Raw genomic sequence first — 14,857 nt, 5'->3', positions numbered from 1 at the left:
GGAGTGGATGAGTGAGGGAGGGAGAGAAACCCATGTTGTCCCAGAGTGGATGAGTGAGAGAGGAGAGAAACCCATTTTGTCCCGGAGTGGATGAGTGAGAGAGGTAGAGAAACCAATGTTGTCCCGGAGTGGATGAGTGAGAGAGGGAGAGGAACCCATGTTGTCCCGGAGTGGATGAGTGAGAGAGGTAGAGAAAACCATGTTGTCCCAGAGTGGATGAGTGAGAGAGGGAGAGGAACCCATGTTGTCCCAGGGTGAGAGAGAGAGGTAGAGAAACCCATGTTGTCCCACAGTGGATGAGTGAGAGAGGGAGAGAAACCCATGTTGTCCCGGGAGTGGATGAGTGAGAGAGGGAGAGAAACCCATGTTGTCCCAGAGTGGATGAGTGAGAGAGGTAGAGAAACCCATGTTGTCCCAGAGTGGATGAGTGAGAGAGGTAGAGAAACCCATGTTGTCCCGGAGTGGATGAGTGAGAGAGGGAGAGAAACCCATGTTGTCCCAGGGTGAGAGAGAGAGGTAGAGAAACCCATGTTGTCCCGGAGTGGATGAGTGAGAGAGGGAGAGGAACCCATGTTGTCCCAGGGTGAGAGAGAGAGGGAGAGAAACAAATGTTGTCCCAGAGTGGATGAGTGAGAGAGGGAGAGGAACCCATGTTGTCCCAGGGTGAGAGAGAGAGGGAGAGAAACACATGTTGTCCCAGAGTGGGTGAGTGAGAGAGGGAGAGAAACCCATGTTGTCCCACAGTGGATGAGTGAGAGAGGGAGAGAAACCTATGTTGTCCCAGAGTGGATGAGTGAGAGAGGGAGAGAAACCCATGTTGTCCCAGAGTGGATGAGTGAGAGAGGGAAACCCATGTTGTCCCGGAGTGGATGAGTGAGAGAGGGAGAGAAACCCATGTTGTCCCGGAGTGGATGAGTGAGAGAGGAGAGGAACCCATGTTGTCCCAGAGTGGATGAGTGAGAGAGGGAGAGGAACCCATGTTGTCCCGGAGTGGATGAGTGAGAGAGGGAGAGAAACCCATGTTGTCCCAGAGTGGATGAGTGAGAGAGGAGAGGAACCCATGTTGTCCCAGGAGTGGATGAGTGAGAGAGGAGAGGAACCCATGTTGTCCCAGGGTGGATGAGTGAGAGAGGGAGAGAAACCCATGTTGTCCCGGAGTGGATGAGAGAGAGAGGGAGAGAAACCCATGTTGTCCCAGAGTGGATGAGTGAGAGAGGGAGAGGAACCCATGTTGTCCCAGAGTGGATGAGTGAGAGAGGGAGAGAAACCCATGTTGTCCCACAGTGATGAGAGAGAGAGGAACCCATGTTGTCCCGGAGTGGATGAGAGAGAGAGGGAGAGAAACCCATGTTGTCCCAGAGTGGATGAGTGAGAGAGGGAGAGGAACCCATGTTGTCCCGGAGTGGATGAGTGAGAGAGGGAGAGGAACCCATGTTGTCCCAGGGTGAGAGAGAGAGGTAGAGAAACCCATGTTGTCCCACAGTGGATGAGTGAGAGAGGGAGAGAAACCCATGTTGTCCCGGAGTGGATGAGTGAGAGAGGGAGAGAAACCCATGTTGTCCCAGAGTGGATGAGTGAGAGAGGTAGAGAAACCCATGTTGTCCCAGAGTGGATGAGTGAGAGAGGTAGAGAAACCCATGTTGTCCCGGAGTGGATGAGTGAGAGAGGGAGAGAAACCCATGTTGTCCCAGGGTGAGAGAGAGAGGGAGAGAAACAAATGTTGTCCCAGAGTGGATGAGTGAGAGAGGGAGAGGAACCCATGTTGTCCCAGGGTGAGAGAGAGAGGGAGAGAAACAAATGTTGTCCCAGAGTGGATGAGTGAGAGAGGGAGAGGAACCCATGTTGTCCCAGGGTGAGAGAGAGAGGGAGAGAAACACATGTTGTCCCAGAGTGGGTGAGTGAGAGAGGGAGAGAAACCCATGTTGTCCCACAGTGGATGAGTGAGAGAGGGAGAGAAACCTATGTTGTCCCAGAGTGGATGAGTGAGAGAGGGAGAGAAACCCATGTTGTCCCAGAGTGGATGAGTGAGAGAGGGAAACCCATGTTGTCCCGGAGTGGATGAGTGAGAGAGGGAGAGAAACCCATGTTGTCCCGGAGTGGATGAGTGAGAGAGGGAGAGGAACCCATGTTGTCCCAGAGTGGGTGAGTGAGAGAGGGAGAGGAACCCATGTTGTCCCGGAGTGGATGAGTGAGAGAGGGAGAGAAACCCATGTTGTCCCGGAGTGGATGAGTGAGAGAGGGAGAGGAACCCATGTTGTCCCGGAGTGGATGAGTGAGAGAGGGAGAGGAACCCATGTTGTCCCAGGGTGGATGAGTGAGAGAGGGAGAGAAACCCATGTTGTCCCGGAGTGGATGAGAGAGAGAGGGAGAGAAACCCATGTTGTCCCAGAGTGGATGAGTGAGAGAGGGAGAGGAACCCATGTTGTCCCAGAGTGGACGAGTGAGAGAGGGAGAGAAACCCATGTTGTCCCACAGTGAGAGAGAGAGAGGAACCCATGTTGTCCCGGAGTGGATGAGAGAGAGAGGGAGAGAAACCCATGTTGTCCCAGAGTGGATGAGTGAGAGAGGGAGAGGAACCCATGTTGTCCCGGAGTGGATGAGAGAGAGAGGGAGAGAAACCCATGTTGTCCCAGAGTGGATGAGAGAGAGAGGGAGAGAAACCCATGTTGTCCCAGAGTGGATGAGAGAGAGAGGGAGAGAAACCCATGTTGTCCCAGAGTGGATGAGTGAGAGAGGGAGAGGAACCCATGTTGTCCCGGAGTGGATGAGTGAGAGAGGGAGAGAAACCCATGTTGTCCCAGGGTGGATGAGTGAGAGAGGGAGAGAAACCCATGTTGTCCTGGAGTGGATGAGTGAGAGAGGTAGAGAAACCCATGTTGTCCCAGAGTGGATGAGTGAGGGAGGGAGAGAAACCCATGTTGTCCCAGAGTGGATGAGTGAGAGAGGGAGAGAAACCCATGTTGTCCCGGAGTGGATGAGTGAGAGAGGGAGAGAAACCCATGTTGTCCCGGAGTGGATGAGTGAGAGAGGGAGAGAAACCCATGTTGTCCCGGAGTGGATGAGTGAGGGAGGGAGAGGAACCCATGTTGTCCCAGAGTGGATGAGTGAGGGAGGGAGAGGAACCCATGTTGTCCCAGAGTGGATGAGTGAGGGAGGGAGAGAAACCCATGTTGTCCCGGAGTGGATGAGTGAGAGAGGGAGAGAAACCCATGTTGTCCCAGAGTGGATGAGTGAGAGAGGGAGAGAAACCCATGTTGTCCCGGAGTGGATGAGTGAGAGAGGGAGAGAAACCCATGTTGTCCCGGAGTGGATGAGTGAGGGAGGGAGAGGAACCCATGTTGTCCCAGAGTGGATGAGTGAGGGAGGGAGAGGAACCCATTTTGTCCCAGAGTGGATGAGTGAGGGAGGGAGAGAAACCCATGTTGTCCCGGAGTGGATGAGTGAGAGAGGGAGAGAAACCCATGTTGTCCCAGAGTGGATGAGTGAGGGAGGGAGAGAAACCCATGTTGTCCCAGAGTGGATGAGTGAGAGAGGGAGAGGAACCCATGTTGTCCCAGAGTGGATGAGTGAGAGAGGGAGAGGAACCCATGTTGTCCCAGAGTGGATGAGTGAGAGAGAGAGAGAAACACATGTTGTCCCGGAGTGGATGAGTGAGAGAGAGAGAGAAACACATGTTGTCCCAGAGTGGATGAGTGAGAGAGGGAGAGGAACCCATGTTGTCCTGGAGTGGATGAGTGAGAGAGGGAGAGAAACCCATGTTGTCCCAGAGTGGATGAGAGAGAGAGGGAGAGGAACCCATGTTGTCCCAGAGTGGATGAGTGAGAGAGGGAGAGAAACCCATGTTGTCCCAGAGTGGATGAGAGAGAGGGAGAGAAACCCATGTTGTCCCAGAGTGGATGAGTGAGAGAGGGAGAGAAACCCATGTTGTCCCAGAGTGGATGAGTGAGGTAGGGAGAGAAACCCATGTTGTCCCGGAGTGGATGAGTGAGAGAGGGAGAGAAACCCATGTTGTCCCAGAGTGGATGAGTGAGAGAGAGAGAGAGAGAAACACATGTTGTCCCGGAGTGGATGAGTGAGAGAGAGAGAGAAACACATGTTGTCCCAGAGTGGATGAGTGAGAGAGGGAGAGGAACCCATGTTGTCCTGGAGTGGATGAGTGAGAGAGGGAGAGGAACCCATGTTGTCCCAGGGTGAGAGAGAGAGGGTCCCATGTTGTGGATGAGTGAGAGAGGGAGAGGAACCCATGTTGTCCCGGAGTGGATGAGTGAGAGAGGGAGAGGAACCCATGTTGTCCCGGAGTGGATGAGAGAGAGAGGGTGAGAAACCCATGTTGTCCCGGAGTGGATGAGAGAGAGGGAGAGAAACCCATGTTGTCCCAGAGTGAGAGAGAGAGGGAGAGAAACCCATGTTGTCCCAGAGTGAGAGAGAGAGGGAGAGAAACCCATGTTGTCCCAGAGTGAGAGAGAGAGGGAGAGAAACCCATGTTGTCCCAGAGTGAGAGAGAGAGGGAGAGAAACCCATGTTGTCCCAGAGTGAGAGAGAGAGGGAGAGAAACCCATGTTGTCCCAGAGTGAGAGAGAGAGGGAGAGAAACCCATGTTGTCCCAGGGTGAGAGAGAGAGGGAGAGGAACCCATGTTGTCCCAGGGTGAGAGAGGGAGAGGAACCCATGTTGTCCCAGGGTGAGAGAGAGAGGGAGAGGAACCCATGTTGTCCCAGAGTGAGAGAGAGAGGGAGAGGAACCCATGTTGTCCCAGGGTGAGAGAGGGAGAGGAACCCATGTTGTTCCAGAGTGAGAGAGAGAGGGAGAGGAACCCATGTTGTCCCAGGGTGAGAGAGGGAGAGGAACCCATGTTGTTCCAGAGTGAGAGAGAGAGGGAGAGGAACCCATGTTGTCCCAGGGTGAGAGAGGGAGAGGAACCCATGTTGTCCCAGGGTGAGAGAGAGAGGGAGAGGAACCCATGTTGTCCCAGAGTGAGAGAGAGAGGGAGAGAAACCCATGTTGTCCCAGAGTGAGAGAGAGAGGGAGAGAAACCCATGTTGTCCCAGGGTGAGAGAGAGAGGGAGAGGAACCCATGTTGTCCCAGGGTGAGAGAGGGAGAGGAACCCATGTTGTCCCAGAGTGAGAGAGAGAGGGAGAGGAACCCATGTTGTCCCAGGGTGAGAGAGGGAGAGGAACCCATGTTGTTCCAGAGTGAGAGAGAGAGGGAGAGGAACCCATGTTGTTCCAGAGTGAGAGAGAGAGGGAGAGGAACCCATGTTGTCCCAGGGTGAGAGAGGGAGAGGAACCCATGTTGTCCCAGGGTGAGAGAGAGAGGGAGAGGAACCCATGTTGTCCCAGGGTGAGAGAGTGAGAGAGGGAGAGAAACACATTTAGTCCCAGAGTGGATGAGATAGAGAAGAAGAGCAATGCTTGACCATTGTTTCCTGTACTGACCGCTGTTTGACTGTGTTGGTCGGATGCTGTGACCGTCGGTCGACTCCACCAATCAGGGAGTTGCTTTGTGTTGTCGAGGTGATTGCCGTTTGGCCCTGTTGCCAAGGCAATAACTCGACAGACAGGAAGGTTACTTTGGGGCCTGGGATGCTACATCCAGTCATTTAGAGGGGTTGTTTTGGCTGGAGCCAGGGGGGGGGGAGGTAACACAAAGACCTGACAATGATCCGGTCACCATCTTAACCTTTAGACGAACTCTGAGCCTCGCCTAGCGTCTGCTCAGTCCACAACAAGCAGATGTTCTGGTTTTCATGGGAAATGGCAAGAGAGCCTGTGACTAGACTTCCTCTTTTGGACGTTACCAAGGTGACATCTTAACTCCTCCTCCACATTAACTGGATTGGTTGAACAGTGCAGACAATAACCTCCCCAGACAGTATTTTTTTCTGCTCTAGTTTCAGACCAGTATGTAGGGGGATCGAGTTTCAGACCAGTATGGAGGGGATCTAGTTTCAGATCAGTATGTAGTGGATCTAGTTTCAGACCAGTATGTAGAGGATCTAGTTTCAGACCAGTATGTAGGGGATCTAGTCTCAGACCAGTATGTAGAGGATCTAGTTTCAGACCAGTATGTAGGGGATCTAGTTTCAGACCAGTACGTAGGGGATCTAGTTTCAGACCAGTATGTAGGGGATCTAGTTTCAGACCAGTATGTAGGGGATCTAGTTTCAGACCAGTAGGGGATCTAGTTTCAGGGATCTGGTTTCAGACCAGTACGGAGGGGATCTAGTTTCAGACCAGTATGTAGGGGATCTAGTTTCAGACCAGTATGTAGGGGATCTAGTTTCAGACCAGTATGGAGGGGATCTAGTTTCAGACCAGTATGTAGGTGATCTGGTCTCAGACCAGTATGTAGGGGATCTAGTTTCAGACCAGTATGGAGGGGATCTAGTTTCAGACCAGTACGGAGGGGATCTAGTTTCAGACCAGTATGAAGGGGATCTAGTTTCAGACCAGTATGTAGGGGATCTAGTTTCAGACCAGTATGGAGGGGATCTAGTTTCAGACCAGTATGTAGGGGATCTAGTTTCAGACCAGTATGTAGGGGATCTAGTTTCAGACCAGTATGTAGAGGATCTAGTTTCAGACCAGTATGTAGGGGATCTAGTTTCAGACCAGTACGTAGGGGATTTAGTTTCATACCAGTATGTAGGGGATCTAGTTTCAGACCAGTAGGGGATCTAGTTTCAGGGATCTGGTTTCAGACCAGTATGGAGGGGATCTAGTTTCAGACCAGTATGTATGGGATCTAGTTTCAGACCAGTATGTAGGGGATCTAGTTTCAGACCAGTATGGAGGGGATCTAGTTTCAGACCAGTATGTAGGTGATCTGGTTTCAGACCAGTATGTAGGGGATCTAGTTTCAGACCAGTATGTAGGGGATCTAGTTTCAGACCAGTATGTAGGGGATCTAGTTTCAGACCAGTATGTAGGGGATCTAGTTTCAGACCAGTTTTTTTGTGGATTGCTGCTGATTGCTGTTTTGGGTCATGAATGTTCTAATTCATGTTTTGGGTCAGGAATGTTCTGATTCCTCTTTTGGGTCTTTAATATTCTGATTCCTGTTTTTGGTCATGAATGTTCTGATTCCTGTTTTGGGTCATGAAGGTTCTGATTCCTGTTTTAGGTCATGAATGTTCTGATTCCTGTTTTGGGTCATGAATGTTCTGATTCCTGTTTTGGGTCATGAAGGTTCTGATTCCTGTTTTAGGTCATTAATATTCTGATTCCTGTTTTAGGTCATTAATATTCTGATTCCTCTTTTGGGTCTTTAATATTCTGATTCCTGTTTTGGGTCATGAATGTTCTGATTCCTGTTTTGGGTCATGAATGTTCTGATTCCTGTTTTAGGTCATGAAGGTTCTGATTCCTGTTTTGGGTCATGAAGGTTCTGATTCCTGTTTTGGGTCATGAAGGTTCTGATTCCTGTTTTGGGTCATTAATATTCTGATTCCTGTTTTGGGTCATGAAGGTTCTGATTCCTGTTTTAGGTCATGAAGTTTCTGATTCCTGTTTTAGGTCATGAATATTCTGATTCCTGTTCTAGGTCATGAAGGTTCTGATTCCTGTTTTAGGTCATGAAGTTTCTGATTCCTGTTTTAGGTCATGAATATTCTGATTCCTGTTCTAGGTCATAAATGTTCTGATTCCTGTTTTGGGTCATGAAGGTTCTGATTCCTGTTTTGGGTCATGAAGGTTCTGATTCCTGTTTTGGGTCATTAATATTCTGATTCCTGTTTTGGGTCATGAATGTTCTGATTCCTGTTTTGGGTCATGAAGGTTCTGATTCCTGTTTTAGGTCATGAAGGTTCTGATTCCTGTTCTAGGTCATGAATGTTCTGATTCCTGTTTTGGGTCATGAATGTTCTGATTCCTGTTTTGGGTCATGAATGTCCTGATTCTTGTTTTGGGTCATGAAGGTTCTGATTCCTGTTTTGGGTCATAAAGGTTCTGATTCCTGTTTTGGGTCATGAATATTCTGATTGCTGTTTTGGGTCATGAATATTCTGATTCCTGTTTTGGGTCATGAATGTTCTGATTCCTGTTTTGGGTCATGAATGTTCTGATTCCTGTTTTGGGTCATGAAGGTTCTGATTCCTGTTTTGGGTCATGCCCACTTGTCACACTTTCTTTTCTTTCTCCCCTTCAGAAAGGGGGAGGGGCTTCTGGTCTGTGTCACAGTATGACAGGGAGGGCCCCAAGGTTAACCATAACGTAATAGTGTGTGTGTGTGTGTGAGAGAGAGAGAGAGAGAGAGAGAGAGAGAGAGAGAGAGAGAGAGAGAGAGAGAGAGAGAGAGAGAGAGAGAGGGAGAGAGAGAGAGAGAGAGAGAGAGAGAGAGAGAGAGAGAGAGAGAGAGAGAGAGAGAGAGAGCGCACGAGAGACCGGGGTAGAGAAAATAGAATGTGTGTTGAGATGGTGAAAGTTAGTTCCTGTTGAATGACAGGTGAGTAGTAAACTCCCAGTAGTTGGACCTGAGATAATCTTTGACCTTCTCCTCAAAAGGTCCAACTTTGGCAGCTAAAGTAGCAGTTCCCGAGAGAGAGATAACCTTTGACCTCGTTCTTTGAGTAGTCCCGAGGTCAGACAGAAAGTACAACAGGACATAGAGACCACTCTTCCTTAACATGAACTACTGATGTCTTATGAGACTTGATGTCTGTTCTTCTCCTCTTCTCTCCCTCAGACCCACTGAGGCTAAGTGATGTGGTGTCAACACAGATGTGGTTTGATGTGGTGTCAACACTCACTGACGGTAGCTGACAATCTACGTAGATAAAATATGGGGATTCCCAAACCTGTCACTAACGAGGCGTTGTCTAAAGCTTCACCTGTGGTGTGATCAAGGTGAGACCTCACTAACGAGGCGTTTTCTAAAGAGTCACCTGTGGTGTGGTCAAGGTGAGACCTCACTAACGAGGCGTTTTCTAAAGAGTCACCTGTGGTGTGGTCAAGGTGAGACCTCACTAACGAGGCGTTTTCTAAAGCTTCACCTGTGGTGTGGTCAAGGTAAGACCTCACTAACGAGGCGTTTTCTAAAGAGTCACCTGTGGTGTGATCAAGGTAAGACCTCACTAACGAGGCGTTTTCTAAAGAGTCACCTGTGGTGTGGTCAAGGTAAGACCTCACTAACGAGGCGTTTTCTAAAGAGTCACCTGTAGTGTGGTCAAGGTAAGACCTCACTAACGAGGCGTTTTCTAAAGAGTCACCTGTGGTGTGGTCAAGGTAAGACCTCACTAACGAGGCGTTTTCTAAAGAGTCACCTGTGGTGTGGTCAAGGTGAGACCTCACTAACGAGGCGTTTTCTAAAGAGTCACCTGTGGTGTGGTCAAGGTAAGACCTCACTAACGAGGCGTTTTCTAAAGCTTCACCTGTGGTGTGGTCAAGGTAAGACCTCACTAACGAGGCGTTTTCTAAAGCTTCACCTGTGGTGTGGTCAAGGTAAGACCTCACTAACGAGGTGTTTTCTAAAGCTTCACCTGTGGTGTGATCAAGGTAAGACCTCACGAACGACGCGTTTTCTAAAGCTTCACCTGTGGTGTGGTCAAGGTAAGACCTCACTAACGAGGTGTTTTCTAAAGAGTCACCTGTAGTGTGGTCAAGGTAAGACCTCACTAACGAGGCGTTTTCTAAAGCTTCACCTGTGGTGTGGTCAAGGTAAGACCTCACTAACGAGGCGTTTTCTAAAGAGTCACCTGTGGTGTGGTCAAGGTAAGACCTCACTAACGAGGCGTTTTCTAAAGAGTCACCTGTGGTGTGGTCAAGGTAAGACCTCACTAACGAGGCGTTTTCTAAAGCTTCACCTTGGGTTTTAGCGATGGAGAGCCAGAGAACAGGAATGGAAAAAGCAGAAAATCCTACATATGTGTCTTAGCATGGTATATCATTTTGTGTTGTGTCACAACCACGACTAAGTCGGTAGTATTATAGGTCACTAGTGTTTGTGCGTGAGATTGCTTCATCTCTGACCTTTGCCCTGACCTCTTAAGTGATATTGTGTGTCTAACTCACTCTTGATTGCAAACACTGTCCTCAGAGTAACACACATGTAAATACAATTCCCTGTGTCCCTGCCCTATAACAGTTAACACAGGAAAAAACTATTCCCTAAACTGTTCCCTACAAAATGCATCTAACAGCTGGAATAACCATTAGAACTGTTAGACAAACACACACAGAAGGAGAGAGAGAAGGAGAGGGGAGGAGAGGGGAGGAGAGGGGAGGGGAGGAGAGGGGGAGAAGGAGAGTGGGGGAGAGGGGGAAGAAGGAGAGGGGAAGGATAGGGGAGGAGAGGGGGAGAAGGAGAGGGGAGGAGAGGGGGAGAAGGAGAAGGGAAGGAGAGGGGAGGAGAGGAGAGAAGGGGAGGGGAGGAGAGGGGAGGAGAGGTGAGAGAAGGAGAGGGGAGGAGAGGTGAGAGAAGGAGAGGGGAGGAGAGGAGAGAGAAGGAGAGGGGAGAGAAGGAGAGGAGTGGGGAGGAGAGGGGAGAGGGGAGAGAGGGAGTGGGGAGGAGAGGGGGAGAAGGAGTGGAGGAGAGGGGGAAGAAGGACTGGAGGAGAGGAGGGAGAAATAATGGGGAGGAGAGGGGCGAGAAAGAGTGGGAGGAGAGGGGGGAGAAAGAGTGGGTAGGAGAGGGGAGAGGGGAGGAGAGGGGGGAGAAGGAGTGGAGGAGAGGGGGGAGAAAGTGTGGGGAGGAGAGGGGAGGGAAGAGAAAGAGTGAGGAGGAGAAGGGGGAGAAGGGGAGGGGAGAGAAGTAGAGGGGAGGAGCGGGGGGAGGAGAGGTGGGAGAAGGAGTGGGGAGGAGACAGAGGAGGGGCTAGCTAGAAAAAAGGAGGGGGGGCTAGCTAGAGAAAGGAAGGGAGGGGCTAGCTAGAGAAGGGAGGGGAGGGGCTAGCTAGAGAAAGGAAGGGAGGGGCTAGCTAGAGAAGGGAGGGGAGGGGCTAGCTAGAGAAAGGAGGGGAAGTGCTAGCTAGAGAAAGGAGGGGAGGGGCTAGCTAGAGAAAGGAGGGGAGGGGCTAGCTAGAGAAAGGAGGGGATGAGCTAGCTAGAGAAAGGAGGGGAGGGGCTAGCTAGAGAAAGGAGGGGAGGGGCTAGCTAGAGAAAGGAGGGGAAGGGCTAGCTAGAGAAAGGAGGGGAGGGGCTAGCTAGAGAAAGGAGGGGAGGGGCTAGCTAGAGAAAGGAGGGGAGGGGCTAGCTAGAGAAAGGAGGGGAAGGGCTAGCTAGAGAAAGGAGGGGAGGGGCTAGCTAGAGGAAGGAGGGGAAGGGCTAGCTAGAGAAAGGAGGGGAGGGGCTAGCTAGAGAAAGGAGGGGAGGGGCTAGCTAGAGAAAGGAGGGGAGGGGCTAGCTAGAGAAAGGAGGGGAGGGGCTAGCTAGAGAAAGGAGGGGAGGGGCTAGCTAGAGAAAACTCTTAGAACTCTTACCACCTGGGGGCGGCCCATCAGGTCCAGGGTCCAGGTGCAGAGGGAGGTGTTTAGTCCCAGGATCCTTAGCTTAGTGATGAGCTTTGTGGACACTATGGTGTTGAACGCTGAGCTGTAGTCAATGAACAGCATTCTCACATAGGTGTTCCTTTTGTCCAGGTGGGAAAGGGCAGTGTGGAGGGCAATAGAGATTGCATCATCTGTGGATCTTTTGGTGCGGTATGCACATTGGAGTGGGTCTAGGGTGTCTGGGAGGATGCTGTTGATGTGAGTCATGACAAGCCTTTCAAAGCACTTCATGGCTACGGACGTGAGTGCTACTGGGCGGTAATCATTTAGACAGGTTACCTTCGCTTTCTTGGGAACATGGACAATGGTCGTCTGCTTGAAACATGTAGGTATTACAGACTCGTTCAGGGAGAGGTTGAAAATGTCAGTGAAGACACTTGACAGTTGGTCCGCGCATGCTTTGAGTACACATCCTGGTAGTCCGTCTGGCCCTGGGCTGGGCTAGAGACACTGGGACTGGCCTGGGTAATCCGTCTGGCCCCGCAGCCTTGTGAACCTTGACCTGTTTGAAGGTCTTGCTCACATCGGCTACCGAGAGTGTTATCACACAGTCATCCAGAACAGCTGGTGCTCTCGTTCATGCTTCAGTGTTGCTTGCCTCGAAAAAAGGCATAAAAGGCCTCCTTCCCCTCCTCTTCCTCTCCTCCCCTTGGGGAGATTGTGCAGAGCAGAACGATAGCATGGCAGGTCACCATGAGGTGAGGGAGGCAGAAAGAGAAGTTCAACAAGAGGTGAAGACCAAGAGGGGAGATGGTGTGTGTGTAAGACAGATGAATTCGGGGAGTGTGGGTGGGGTGAATCGGGTAAGACTGGGCTTTGTGTATGTGAGTGTCGGGGGCGGGGGTGTGTGTGTGTGTGTGTGTGTGTGTGTGTGTGTGTGTGTGTGTGTGTGTGTGTGTGTGTGTGTGTGTGTGTGAGAGAGAATCAGGGATCAGGCCTGCTGGGTTTTGGGTTGGATCTGAAATGGCTCCCTATTCCCTTAATAGTGCACCCTATTCCCTTAATAGTGAGCCCTATTCCCTGTATAGTGAGCCCTATTCCCTTAATAGTGAGCCCTATTCCCTTAATAGTGAGCCCTATTCCCTTAATAGCGAGCCCTATTCCCTTAATAGTGAGCCCTATTCCCTTAATAGCGAGCCCTATTCCCTTAATAGTGAGCCCTATTCCCTTAATAGTGAGCCCTATTCCCTTAATAGTGAGCCCTATTCCCTTAATAGTGAGCCCTATTCCCTTAATAGTGAGCCCTATTCCCTTAATAGTGAGCCCTATGCCCTTAATAGTGAGCCCTATTCCCTTAATAGTGAGCTCTATTCCCTATATAGTGAGCCCTATTCCCTTAATAGTGAGCCCTATTCCCTTAATAGTGAGCCCTATTCCCTTAATAGTGAGCTCTATTCCCTATATAGTGAGCCCTATTCCCTTAATAGTGAACCCTATTCCCTTAATAGTGAGCCCTATTCCCTATATAGCGAGCCCTATTCCCTTAATAGTGAGCCCTATTCCCTATATAGCGAGCCCTATTCCCTTAATAGTGAGCCCTATTCCCTTAATAGTGAGCCCTATTCCCTTAATAGTGAGCCCTATTCCCTTAATAGTGAACCCTATTCCCTTAATAGTGAGCCCTATTCCCTGTATAGTGAGCCCTATTTCCTTAATAGTGCACCCTATTCCCTTAATAGTGAGCCCTATTCCCTTAATAGTGAGCCCTATTCCCTTAATAGTGAGCCCTATTCCCTTAATAGTGAGCCCCATTCCCTTAATAGTGAGCCCTATTCCCTTAATAGTGAGCCCTATTCCCTTAATAGTGAGCCCTATTCCCTTAATAGTGCACCCTATTCCCTTAATAGTGAGCACTATTCCCTTAATAGTGAGCCCTATTCCCTTAATAGTGAGCCCTATTCCCTTAATAGTGAGCCCTATTCCCTATATAGTGAGCCCTATTCCCTTAATAGTGAGCCCTATTCCCTAAATAGTGAGCCCTATTCCCTTAATAGTGAGCCCTATTCCCTTAATAGTGAGCCCTATTCCCTTAATAGTGAGCCCTATTCCCTTAATAGTGAGCTCTATTCCCTTAATAGTGAGCCCTATTCCCTTAATAGTGAGCTCTATTCCCTTAATAGTGAGCCCTATTCCCTTAATAGTGAGCTCTATTCCCTTAATAGTGAGCCCTATTCCCTTAATAGTGAGCTCTATTCCCTTAATAGTGAGCCCTATTCCCTTAATAGTGAGCTCTATTCCCTTAATAGTGAGCCCTATTCCCTTAATAGTGAGCCCTAGTCCCTTAATAGTGAGCTCTATTCCCTTAATAGTGAGCCCTATTCCCTTAATAGTGAGCTCTATTCCCTATATAGTGCACTATCCATAGGGTTCTGCTCAAAAGTTCAAATCCCCGAGCTGACAAGGTACAAATCTGTCGTTCTGCCCCTGAACAGGCAGTTAAATAAATAATAAATAAAGGTTACATAAAATAAAGATATAAAAATGTTAACATTACCAAAGCAAGTCCAAAAGATAATAAACAAAAGTCAACATTACACAAGTTTCAAAGGCATAAAGACATTTCAGATCTCTATCCCCTCACTTATTAATTATATCCTCTTCCCCCCTTTCTCTCCCTCTATCCCCTCCCTTTCTCCCCCTTTCTCTCCCTCTCTCCCCTCCCTTTCTCCCCCTTTCTCTCCCTCTCTCCCCTCCCTTTCTCCCCCTTTCTCTCCCTCTCTCCCCTCTTCTCTCCCCTTTTCTCTCCCTCTCTCCCCTCTTCTCTCCCCCTTTCTCTCCCTCTCTCCCCTCTTCTCTCCCCCTTTCTCTCCCCCTTTCTCTCCCTTTCTTCTCTCCCTCTCTTCTCTCCCCCTTTCTCTCCCTTTCTCTCCCTTTCTCTCCCCTCACTTTCTCCCTCTCTTCTCTCCCTCTCTTCTCTCCCCCTTTCTCTCCCTTTCTCTCCCTTTCTCTCCCCTCACTTTCTCCCTCTCTTCTCTCCCCTCTCTTTCTCCCTCTCTTCTCTCCCCCTCTTCTCTCCCCCTCTTCTCTCCCCTCACTTTCTCTCCCTCTATCCCCCTCTTCTCTCCCCTCCCTTTCTCTCCCTCTATCCCCCCCTCTTCTCTCCCTCTCTTCTCTCCCCTCACTTTCTCCCTCTCTTCTCTCCCTCTATCCCCCCCTCTTCTCTCCCTCTCTTCTCTCCCCCTTTCTCTCCCTCACTCTCTCCCTCTCTTCTCTCCCCCTTTCTCTCCCTCACTCTCTCCCTCTCTTTTATCCCCCTCCCTTTCTCTCCCTCTACCCCCCCCTCTTCTCTCCCTCTCTTCTCTCCTCCTTTCTCTCCCTCACTCTCTCCCTCTCTTCTCTCCCCCTTTCTCTCCCTCACTCTCTCCCTCTCTTTTA

The sequence above is a fragment of the Oncorhynchus keta genome, unplaced genomic scaffold, assembly GCF_023373465.1.
Source record: "Oncorhynchus keta strain PuntledgeMale-10-30-2019 unplaced genomic scaffold, Oket_V2 Un_scaffold_1579_pilon_pilon, whole genome shotgun sequence".
NCBI lineage: Eukaryota > Metazoa > Chordata > Actinopteri > Salmoniformes > Salmonidae > Oncorhynchus > Oncorhynchus keta.
Note: the sequence above shows the minus strand (reverse complement) of the source record.